General features: G+C 25.7%; 1 long non-coding RNA gene across 1 annotated transcript; it reads left to right on the top strand.

The window, feature by feature from the left end:
• The first annotated feature begins 4,841 nt into the window (after nucleotides 1–4,841).
• On the top strand, nucleotides 4,842–11,091 carry LOC133666206 (uncharacterized). The gene is made up of 2 exons (XR_009830003.1): nucleotides 4,842–5,331; nucleotides 8,307–11,091. It is a non-coding gene; the product is annotated as an uncharacterized LOC133666206 (long non-coding RNA).
• Nucleotides 11,092–11,366: the final 275 nt, after the last annotated feature.

The raw sequence follows: 11,366 nt of genomic DNA, 5'->3' as shown, positions 1-11,366 counted from the left end.
ATATGGACTATATATCACAAAGTATATTACACATAATACGTTGTTGATAACATTGATATGCAATACATTTTACCGTTAAAATAATACTTATTATCATTACATTATAGAGAAAAATTATCATTAATGATTTATTAATATATTTAACTTTAAATAATACGTATTGTTTCAGTACGTTGCTGTTTCTAAACTTTTAATAAGATTATATAATGATTAAAAGCGATTTAGATTAATATTGATTATGTAAAAATAAATTATTCTTTGATTTATATATAATCATATAATATATATATATTTTTTTAATATATGATAGAAATTTTTAAAATAAAAATAATGTTTAGTGTATCTTCTTTATATTATATAAGATTATTTTTATTAACTATAAATGAAATTCTTGTATGTTGAACTTTTATCTTACTCTTTTTAAATATTGCTGATTATATTAAATAGACGATAAGTGCTAATTACATTCTTACGCAGATACTTAGGCAGACACATATATGCATATAAGAAAAATTCTATATATAAGAATTATTAATATAAGATTAATATAAAATAATTCTATATATAAGAATTTAGAAATATCTCGAAAAATAAGGCTGCATGACAATAGCATGTAAAGAATAATGTTATTCTTGTTATCCTTTTTATAATAAATTTAAAAATTATCAAAATGAGAATTATTACTGAATAATTACTGAAAAAAGAAAAGAAGATGCATATATAATAGATAGATAGATTCAAAGTATCTACATACCACTGCCAATACTATTTTTTAATTAAAAAAATACTATTTTTTCTTGCAACTAATCGAAGAATATAAATAAATAATAAGTAAAATAAATTTGAAAATTAATAGAACTTTAATAATTACAAATATTGATAGTTACAATATGGAATTCATGGCCAACAGAAAATGATGACATCATTGACATCGAAAATATTGATTAAAGTTGTTTTCTGGAGCACAACAATTATACACAGAATATCATATAATTTTATCACTAATTTACGTAAAATATTGAAACGATATCGGCTTATATTTAGAATTTAAATTGGTATAATTATTTATATGTAATTATTTTACTGAGTTCATAGTTGGAATATGTTATCAATATCTGTTCATAAATTGTTGAAAATGCATTAAAGAAAAACAATTAAGAGTATCGAAGTTGTTGAGAAAATGAAATTCAACTTATCATGGTCGCAAATCATTAACCTTTGTTCTTAACGTGAAATATAAAATTTAAAAAAAAAATTGCGTAAAAAAAAGGAATTATGGTATATGAATAATTTTACATCATATATACATAAATATTTTCGATACTATATTTCGTATTTTTAAGATTTAAGATAGTTTTGGATTAGAGTAGAGAATAGAATAGAATCATTTAAAATAAAAAATTAAATTCGGATTGTCTTGAGTTTGAAATAAATTCAGATTAGATTTGAGTGAGACACGTACATATTACTTTAATCCGATCCGATCTAGCAATTGAATTTTTATTTGACTTTAAATTGAAATACGATTAAAATTAAATATAATCCAATATTGCTCTGAAATTATATGAATATTTACGTCCAAGATATAATATTACATCAAAGTACAAAAACTACAACATTTCTTTAATAAATTCATTCTAATTTATTCATCAATATAAACTTCTAGATTTGTTTGATTTAAATTGGATTAAGTTAAATTAGCTTAAGACATATATTACATTTAAATATATTTTGTATATAATTTTATAAAGATTATTGAAATTGAAATTCTATAGTCACGTAGTCTACCTAGATCAGATTCATATTCATCATAAGACATTCCTCTCGAGACTAAATAAGTTTTACTCGATTTTATCTTCTTCGTCGTTCTCCATCAATGGAACAGTGAAATTCGTTCGAAAGTAAGAGTCACCAATGTCGCGTGGCAAGCAATGAACCGTTTCGGGTGAAAAACGTTCATCAACGGTAAATAACCACCGATTACTATTTTTTCAACGCGGTTCTCCTCCGTTTCCTCGGTCACGAGGCCGCAGAACGGCGGTTTTCGTTTCACCGCAAAACCAGGAAAGTGTGAAATCCCACGACGGCCTGTCGCAACGTAACTCGAAGCGGAACAATTTTCTGCGTCCACGTTTGTCAAGTTTCTTTAATCGGCCCCATGGGCGCGCAGCCCGCCTCTGGTTAAATCATCGATAATTGCCCAGCAGGCGGGCTCACGGATTGGAATTCAATTTCCTTCAAAGTTCGCGAAAGAGACCGAGAAACCTCGACAGCTTTTCACGCGGGAACACCAAAATTGGATTCTTTTTAGCGAAACGATTCGCGATCGGCGAGTTTCTAGAAAGTTCTACGACGATTCTTTGCTTGGACCTCGATGGATATCGTTAACTATCGTTGCGAAATGAAAGAGATGAAAGGTTTGGTTACTTTTACCGATACGTATATCGTTTGTTGTTGATTTTTCCACATTTTTATAATTTAAGATCGGTACAATTTGTTACAAATTGATTATTGATCGAATTTTTTTGGGACAAACTTTCTTATAAGATTAATGGAAAACTTTAAAAAATTGTGGTTGAAACGGATATTCTGTATATGCTTGACGAACGGCATCAATCATTTAATATCTCTTAATGATCGCAGCTATTGAAAGTCATATCTCGTTTCAGATTCAATTCATGAACAGATTCTATTCAAAAAAAGATATCTCGTCTGTGATTCTATTCGATTACTTTCCAATTTGCTTGCTTTTTGAATGCTTTAAAGAAGAGACTCAGAAACGTTTAGTGCACATAAAATAAAAAGAAAAAGAAACTTTAATTCTATTTTATATTATTTCTAGAAATAACATATATACGTATATATGTATATATATATATATACATAGAAACAAATGCTCGTACGAATCCTTTGAAGACAAACACTTAATAACAATGAACTCAAACTGATACTATCTCTTTTCGCTTGGCGGAATTGTTAGACAGTTGGTTGAATTCAGGGCTAGGAAATTGCGTATACGTTCCCTATGTACGCACATACACCCGTAAGATGTGCAATGCATCGCTAAGCCTGTCTTGCACGATCGCACAATGCTCGACTTGGTTGCCAAAGTGCCATCGATTTCTTCCATCTCGTCGAAGAAATTGCACGTTTGCGCGTATACTGTGAAGCACACACGAACGATGCTCTGCTATGAGAAATCGTACGCATTCGATATTTCTTGTGTCTTTGTTGTTCTTAGGTAAATCCTCTCTAAGGAATAAGGAGCTTGTGACGAAAATAAAATCGAGACGAAATGAAGATATGTTTAATTTTGTGGTGAATAATTTTACGATCATGCATAATTTCGTAATAAAAGATAAACGTTCTTAAACAATTATTCTTAGAAAGATTTTAGTTCTCAGATTTGAAATTTTTTGAGGAAGATTTTAATAAAATGTTATTTTCTTCTTACTTATGCAAAGGATATTATCATTGTTGTACTTGTCGAATATTGGAAGAAAGTTTTCTGAAATTGCTTGAACTCTCTAATCCCTTTCTTATTAAAGTGTATATCGGTGAAGTTATCAGTCGTAGCAATAAAAATGCTAGTACCACAACGGCACTGCCAGCTGCGTGACTCTCACGAATCAACAGGAACAATTGGTAAACGCGACCAGATAGACGTATAGACATTATCTTTGGTGTTCAACACGAAACGACACGAAATTACAATTCAAATATGTATGAAAGCTATTCTGTCAAAGATATTTTCTCGATTGGCACAATATGATTCTTCTTTCATCTAACGAATTAATGAATTATCCGTGAAATTTCTTCAAATCTCATGCTAATATTTTCTCTGTAATTTTAAATAAATGTTTTTATTAAATTGTGTATTATTCTGTAGATATATTTGCATAGAAATATTTATATTTCTGGATATTTGAAATATTTAGGATAAAATATAAATTTTTTTTAATAAATATGTATCTCAATTTTAAAAACAAAGTTCAAATTGCCTTACAAAAAGAAAAAGAATTATAAGAGAAACATTAGTTATAATTAAAGTTTCATTTTTTTCAATTATTTTCCCTTGCAACTATTTTTAAAAATCAATGATTATTTCATATGGATATCGAGTAAGGTCATTTTTATCTCAAATAATTACCAAATCAAATGAACCATTTTTATTGAGTTATGTAAAATATTCAATTCATTCATTCATAAAAATAAAATTTAATCGAAAATTTAAAAAATAAATAACAAGGAACTTCGGATATTATTTATAACTTCGACATAGAAATAATTAGCATTAAATTGCGTAAAATATAATTTGGCAAGTTAAAAGTTCTCAACGTTAATATTCTCAGTTCAAGCATGATAATATGGAAAGAAGCAACAATAATTTTTCACAAAAGTAATAAAATTATTTATGATATTTTATCACATAATTGAAATATAAAATTAAATATTCGTACTTTTGAATTCTCACAATATATATATATATATATTATTTCCAATATATATTATCTCTAAATGAAAAAAATGAATAATATCAATTATCAAGAAATATTAAATTCTCTATGCGAATTCAAAGAGAATATACTACGAATGGAATTATTTTATAAATTCGTAACTTGTTTTCGATTAGTTCGAGCTGATAACTGTCATATTGTCTCATGCAGGTACCATAATTAAGAAAAACCTTTGTCTCTGTTGACTTCGATAACAGTACTCTTATTTCCAGACATACAAATTATCTTTAAAAAATCATCGATAGTCATGAAGATTTCTTTTTCTTGTATCAATCAAGTTAATCGTTATATCAGAATTTTCATCATCATTCGATTTTTGATTTCAATAATCTTCTCATATTAAATGAAAAATATAAAATTCTATTATTAAATAGAACGCAATTTTCTCATTTAACGAATTTGAAAATCTTTTAATTGAAAATAAATTTTAATAAATTTTAAGTTTCATCTTAAATCTATGAATATTTGAATGTGTGTATGTGTGTATGTATCGAATAAATATTGATTATCGATTAATAAGTCAATCATAATATTGTTGACAACTCTTTTGATTATATAATCATCGTTATACCAATAAAAATAAAATATCGTAATCACTGTATGATTGCTTGAAATATATAAATGTTTAATTGGAAAGAGTATTTGATTCGTGATCAATAGTGTGTGACTCGAGTGCAAAAAACAAAAAAACAAAAAACAAAAAAAAAATCTGTACTATTTTATAAATAAAATCAATTGTATACTACTCTACGTTACATCATTAATTTATAATGTAATTGTTATAAAACATATGGTACGAAACTTATTATTATGTGTAAGTATACATATTAATATAATTAATTCAATTGTTATGGAATTAATTCATATCATATTGATATTTCTGTTTACTTAAATAAAATGACATTTACTGAGAAAGATAATTGTGATAAATTTAAACATTAAATTTAATTATAAATTATATATGTTTTTATCTTCTCTTCATTACAATTATTATTCAATTGAAATAAAATGATATAAATATGATAAAAGTAACATTATAAATAATTCATTTCAAACCTTGTAAAATATTTCAAAATTATGTATTAAATATGATCATGTTAGATTTTATTGATTATATAGAATGATGATAGAATGATGATGTTATATTTGACGTTTTCATTTTTAATTATCAATCTCAACATTATTTCTTTAATATTTTGATAAATCATCCATCACAATTACCAAATATTAACAGTTTCATATTTCATATTTCATATACGTTCAAATTATATTAGGTAGTCAGTTAATCATCCACAATATTTAGAAAATTTATATGAAAACATATAGAACGTGAAAATAAACTTGCACAGATTAATGAAACGTCGAAGAGTCATGTCAAAACACAAAAAATCAATACAATAATCATACTTGTTAATTGACAACTGACAAGAATTATATAAATTAATTAATTAGGCAAATTAATAAAATGATAAAATAATAAAATGATAAAAGTTTTTATCAATAAACGTAAAAATAAAATAATACAAATGAATGTTTATTATAAAATTAGGATTTTCTAAAAAAAATTTTAAGAGCTAAATTCTTCTAGAATTATGCAAAATTTAAAACTGATATCAATATAATTTTATTATTTTATTGCTATAATACTAATTTTATAATATTTTTCAATGTTAAAACAATTTAAAATAAAACAAATTTTAGGAAAAAAAATTATTGTAAATTAAATTTTATTATTTAGAATATTATATAATATTTACGAGTTTACTTCTTAAGAGTTTTAACTTTTAAAATTGTTTAAGATATTTATATCTATATAATTATTAATTTTTTTAAAAGCTTAAATTTTTCACTTAATCAAGTTTAATTAGTCAAATATAAAAATGAACGAAATTACATCTCTTTTTAAATTTAAGGAAAAAAGAAAAAAAATTGAGAAAATATAAAATAAAAAATGCAAAACTTTTCTGAAATATTTACTAATATTATATTCGTTCAATCGTAAATAATTTTTTCCAAATGCCAATTAATCCTCTTGTCGTATAATGATAATGAAAAAAATTTATCGTACGATGATTTCAATAACCTAAAGTCTATACATTAAATTAAATCAAATCCAAAAATTAATTATAATTATTTACCTATTAATTAATCGATATATCAAGATACCAGATAGACAAAATCAAAGCTTTAAAACGATTCGAGATATTGTATCGAGTTTATAACAAAGGGAACAATAGTCTGTGACGTTAATCCCTCGCAAATTTGTTACAGTGAAACAATGTATTCACGTTTCTCTGTTTGTCATAAATCGTATGTCAAATTTACACTGCGATTTGTATTGACAAACTATGTGCCCATGTAAAAACTTTCTCGTCCTATATCAAACGTGATTTCGTGCAACTCGTATTGAAATTTGGTTGTTCCGATACGCGAAGTTCGATTGCGTTTGTTTCGCGTTGTACAAGGTTAAAATCGATATATGAGAGTTGAATACGAAATTATTCGAGAGGGATCAGATGTACGTCGATTTGTCGGTCTGTGTTTCCGACACGAAAAGATATTTTGTGCGATGAATGAATAATTTTTGCCTTGAACGAATGAAAGACATAGCAATGATGCGAAATAAATTACAATCTTGATTATCTTAATCTTATACATTAGTTTACATTTATTTGAAAAAATTATGAAAATGAGAAGGTCAAGCGAATATTTATAAAGGCTTTATATATTGTTATCAACTATTTGCATTGATTAGCATCGTTTATATTTTCTCATATAAAATTTTTTACAATTCATCCAAAAGAATTAATTACAATAAATTAGATTACAATAATTTCATGAGCAAAAGTGAATTCTCAAGCATAATAGAATAAATCTTATGTCATCTCTCTATATAGTTTCGATCAATGAAAAATATATTTTTTTTTAAATATATTTTGTTATATCTTTTTTATTTTTATTTATGACTTCTTTCCTCCTTTATAATACATCGTTTATTGAATCCAAAATTGATCAGAATCAAAATTTCTTTAACGGAATTTTTAATCTTCTAATAAGAATGGAGCAGAGATGGACAAAATTTTAATGGTTGAATCTAAGAATAAAGTTGCTTCAATAAGCTACTCGAATAATTCATTAATAATTTAAAGCCAAGATTATTCCGAGCCAACTATAATAATCACGAATAAATGTTATTCGAGCATTTTAAACGAAGTTATTATTTAATATAATTTTGTTTGAAATTTTAATTTTTAACCCATTAGAAGCTAACTCTTTATAAGATGGTCTCGACTTTTGAACAAAAGAAACATTAACAAGAGCAACGGTAACCAGAAACGAGAGAAAGAAAATACGAAAATCACAAGAGAAAGAGAGAAAATAACGGATAAGAGAAGAAGAGCGTAGAAAAAATTCGATTACGCGTCGTCGTCGGGCCAACAACGGTGCGTTTCACGGTTGCCCGCCTCGATTCCTGTTTTTCCTTTCTGCTGCGCGTGTTTCACACCGCCAACTTTAATGAGATACGCACGGAAGTGTGTATTATCGGGGATCGGGGACAGCGTGCTTCGCCGCTTTGCTTGGTGATTGTCGCCGTTGAAATTTTCATGCGCGACTTGCCGTTGGAACCCATGTACACGTTGTATGCACACTCGAACGGTCACCATTTTCACGGAGCCGTCAGCCCCCCTGAGAATTTCCACTTTATCCCTTTCTTCCTTCTCTCATCTTCTCCCCGTTTCTTCTCTCACCTCTTCCACTCTATTTCTATTTTTCTTTTTTTTTTTTCAGGGATAAACTTCGAGATCTACGAGAACGGAATATAAATCAATGCGAATCAACGCGAAGCCGGAATTCGCTGCAATCTGGCCGACGGATCGACCGCTTCTGGCGTGTCGTTTATCGAATACGCGGATGGAACACACGTCGCTGTGTATATACGCACACCAGGAATCTCGATGGAATCCGGAATAGGCTAAGAGGGCCCTTGAAGATGCCTAGCCGGTGGCGGTGAATGGCGCTCCGAGTGGCGAACATTTATCCCGTCCATACTTCATTGGTCCACAGTTGACGTGAGTACAAGGAAATGGCATCTAACGGATTAAAATCGGACATCTAGATAGCTAACGCAACGATTCCTGAGAACGATTCAATGGAATTAGAATTTTTCCCATTCTTGTTTCCTTTTCTATGTTTGTCTTACGTCCTTTTCTTTCTCCCTTGTCTTTTTTTCTTTGTCGATACGCTGCTCCTTCGTTGATTCGATTGATTTGAAATATATTATGATATCATTTTCACAATTAGTAATCTATTATTTTTTCCGTTGTTCAGTTCATCCTTATATTAGGAATTATTTTGATGTTTAGATTGTTGATTAGATTGTTGATAAGTGGCGATAATGGTTTTCGCTTGTATAAATAGATTTCAACATAATAGTATTAAAAATCTTTTACAAATATCTCAAAAACTAACTATATATTACATGTAAAATAAATAGTAAAAAGTAATTGAAGATATAATCTTTTATAACACATTTTAAATCCATCAAAATTTTTATAATTTGACAGAAATGTTAATACAAGAAAAAATGTACAATTTGAGAGGAATATTAATATCAAAAAAAAATATAAAATTTAATAGGAATTTTTATATATATATAAAAAGAAACTGACAAAAATTTTAATACCTCTCATTATCAAGGTATTAACATCTTTCGTAAAAAGAGCATGATATAATATTTTAATGTATATAAAGATTTCATGGAAAAGAACAATACTTTAGAACAAATTATTATTATTATTCTTGTTTATAAAATATTTTAATTCTGTCTGTGTAAATCTTTCCAATAATTTTAACAACTATTATTTCTCTCATTACAAGAAAAACTGTAGGAAAAAAATAAGATAAGAAGTCAAGAACTGTCGAATGTAAAATGCCGAGGAGCATCCGAAAAATTTAATTTGCTTGGTATGTCGCTCCATAAAATGTACACGAAGAACGTAAAAACGAGACACTCGTTCGTGGCAGAGTTGATGGCAATTCTGGGAAGCTATGTAAAACCGTCGCGTCGTCGTGCGAGACGTAGGAAAATAATAATATTTTCATGGTAAAATGCGAGCTTCTGTAACATGTTTTCACGAAAGATACAGATAAATAAAGTAACGAATGTATAAATACAATAATCGTCGTTTTGTTGTATCAATCTTTAAAAATTTAACATAATTTATAAAGTCAATTTTATCAATCTTTCATTAAATATTTATTAATGAAAGTATTAATTATGAATTTTTTTTAAAGATTTAATCTTTTTTTAAAGATAATCATAAAATGATTTATGAATGTGAAAAAAATAATTAAAAGTAAAAATAATTAATCTATCATAACCAATAAATATTGAAAAATATTAAATATTTATCAATCATTATAATAAGCAATAAATACACATACAATCAGAATATGTTGAATGAAACAGAATATCATGAAACTTAAGAATTAATTACAGTGATAAGCAGAAACGTAAACTAGTAAGTAATGTATACTAAAGTAATCTAATGTAAACTAAAATAATCTTATCTTAAGAAAAATACGATAATAATTAATAATTTTAGTTATTTTAATTATAGAAATTTTAATTAATTACATTATAATTATAAGCCAAATTTAGAATATTTTTAAAAATAACAATAAAATATTATTTCAAATATACAAATTTTTTTTTATACAAGTTTTATATTTTTTTTCAAAAATTCTATATTTTTTTTTCTTCTGAACTTTATATTTATTAAAAAAAAATTAATTTTTAAACAATCATAAATTTATCAGTCCTTATTTTTATTTCTGTTTTTAATTTTGCATTATGAATTTTATGTAAAATGAATATGTGAATAAAATATATAAAAAAAATATGAAAATTTTTTTTTATCAGAAATAATTAGCGATCATTCTTTATGAAAGTTCGATGTTTATAAATTTTCCTTATCTTCATAAGTAACTCATTTTAAACTTGCAATTTCATGTAATAATATATTATTAAACGAAAAAAAAATTCATTTCTTTTTTCTTCGATTTTTTTTTTGCGTTTCTTTGAGATTTTATGTTAATTTTCTAATTTGAAAAATTGAAAAAATATATTTTACAATAAAATATTATGACAATTTATTTTTATAAATTTAATTTATAATTATATTAATAACGAAATAAAAATCAAAATTTTTCATAAAAATAATTGAAATTATTAATTATAATTGTATTTTTTATAAAACAAATGTTAACTTTTGTTTGTTATTGTATTTTAAAATAAATAAATAAACTACTTTATTAAATAATTTAAGTACAATATAAATATATTTAAATATATTTTAATAATTATTATAGGGCATAACAGAAAAAATATATTTTTAAAAAAAAATAAGTTATTTTAAATATTTCAGAAAGAATAATCCTAATAAATATATCCCACAATATTTCTCTCTTTCTTTTTATAATATTTTTTTCTCTTTCGTTACAAATAACTGAGATCTGATGGAACATCCTACATAATCGTATGATTAAGTTTGAAGCATTGTAAAAAAGAAAATTAGAATATGAAATAAGGTAGAGAATGAGAGTGAGAGAGAGAGAGAGAGAGAGAAAGAAATTCCACGAAAAGAGGAACAAGAATCCTTTATATAAATGAATTAATATTATTAAATATTTGAAGAAATATTGCAAATTTCATGTTTAAAAATATTAATATCATAATCATAAGTATACTTTCATAATAAAAATCAATATTTTACAAATTAAAAATCAACATTATTTATTAACTGAAATCTAAATATACTTTTGAACAAATAATAATAACACATTTTT

Source organism: Apis cerana, linkage group LG6 (genome assembly GCF_029169275.1).
Source record: "Apis cerana isolate GH-2021 linkage group LG6, AcerK_1.0, whole genome shotgun sequence".
Classification (NCBI taxonomy): Eukaryota; Metazoa; Arthropoda; class Insecta; order Hymenoptera; family Apidae; genus Apis; species Apis cerana.
The sequence above is the reverse complement of the archived record's forward strand: the minus strand, read 5'-3'. Positions and strand labels throughout refer to the sequence as shown.